Source organism: Otolemur garnettii, unplaced genomic scaffold, assembly GCF_000181295.1.
Source record: "Otolemur garnettii isolate 467f Iridium unplaced genomic scaffold, OtoGar3 scaffold00211, whole genome shotgun sequence".
In the NCBI taxonomy this organism is placed as follows: domain Eukaryota; kingdom Metazoa; phylum Chordata; class Mammalia; order Primates; family Galagidae; genus Otolemur; species Otolemur garnettii.
In genome coordinates this window covers 763,977-765,358 of record NW_003852606.1, presented here as the reverse complement: position 1 = coordinate 765,358, position 1,382 = coordinate 763,977, and positions in this window count along the sequence as shown.

Sequence of the window (1,382 nt, the reverse complement as noted above, 5' to 3'; positions counted from 1 at the left end):
ACCCAGGGCAACATAGTGAGACTCTGTCTCAAAAAATAAAAAAAGAAAATAAAAGTATTCACTATATGTCAGGAAAAACTAAGTTCAATTAATAAGCCATATTCTGCTAAACTTACTTGGGGCATTCCTTGGGACATTCAGATAAAACACAGGCTGGCCTCAGATTTCTCCAATGCACAGTCTACCCTAGAAGATAAGGGAGCTATGCCTATGAAGTCCTCAAGGAAAGAAAGGTTAATCCATGAAAACTTCAATTTGGGTATGAAGACAATAAATATTTCCAAGCATTCTAAAGGGGGAACAAATCCCTTATAGAGTAACTTCATTTACTTCATGTTACTAGTGCAACAACTATTAGTAAATAGTACTTAGTAGCACATTTAAAAATAATATTCAGTGACTGATATGATTTATACCAGGACTGCTGGGTGGTTTAATATAGGAAATTATTAATTTAATGCACTCCTAAAGAGATCAAAAGAGAAAAATAATAATGACCACATCTTCATAAAAGCTCACGAGGCATTGGATATAATTTAACTATACTCTTCATAAAAAACACCAAAAAACATTCAGTAAAGAAGGCTGGATGGGCTTGATGCCTGTAGCTCAGTGATTAAAGCACCAGCCACATAAACCAGGGCTGGTGGGTTCAAACCCAGCCTGGGCATGCTAAACAACAATAACTACAACAAAATAGCCCGGTGTTATGGCGGGCGCCTTATAGTCCCAGCTACTTGGGAGGCTGAGGCAAGAGAATCACATAAGCTGGCTTGGCACCTGTGGCTCAAGTGGCTAAAGTGCCAGCCACATACACCTGAGCTGGGTGGTTTGAATCCAGCTCGGGCCCGCCAAACAACAATGATGGCTGCAACCAAAAAATAGTCAGGCATTGTAGCAGGTGCCTGTAGTTCCAGCTACTTGGGAGGCAGAGGCAGGAGAATCACTTGAGCCCAGGAGTTGGAGGTTGTCGTGAGCTGTGATGCCATGGCCCTCTACCCAGGGTGACAGCTGAGGCTCTGTCTTAAACAAATAAATAAATTCTTTCTTTGCTGTAAAAAAAAAAAAAAAGAAGAAGAAGAAGAATTGCATAAGCCCAAGAGTTTGAGGGTGCTGTGAACTGTGACGCCACGGCACTCTACCAAGGGTGACATAGTGAGACTCTGTCTCAAAAAAAGAAAAAAAAGAAAGAAAACTTTCTTTTACCTAACTCTGGTGTCATTCATAAACTTTATGCTTCTCCCTACTGTAATAGTCACACCTTCATTGCCACAGTCCTTCCAATAATACTTTCAAGAAAGTCTCTTTGGCTCAGTGCCTGTGGCTCAAGCAGCTAAGGCACCAGCCACATACACCTGAGCTGGCGGGTTCCCATCCAGCCC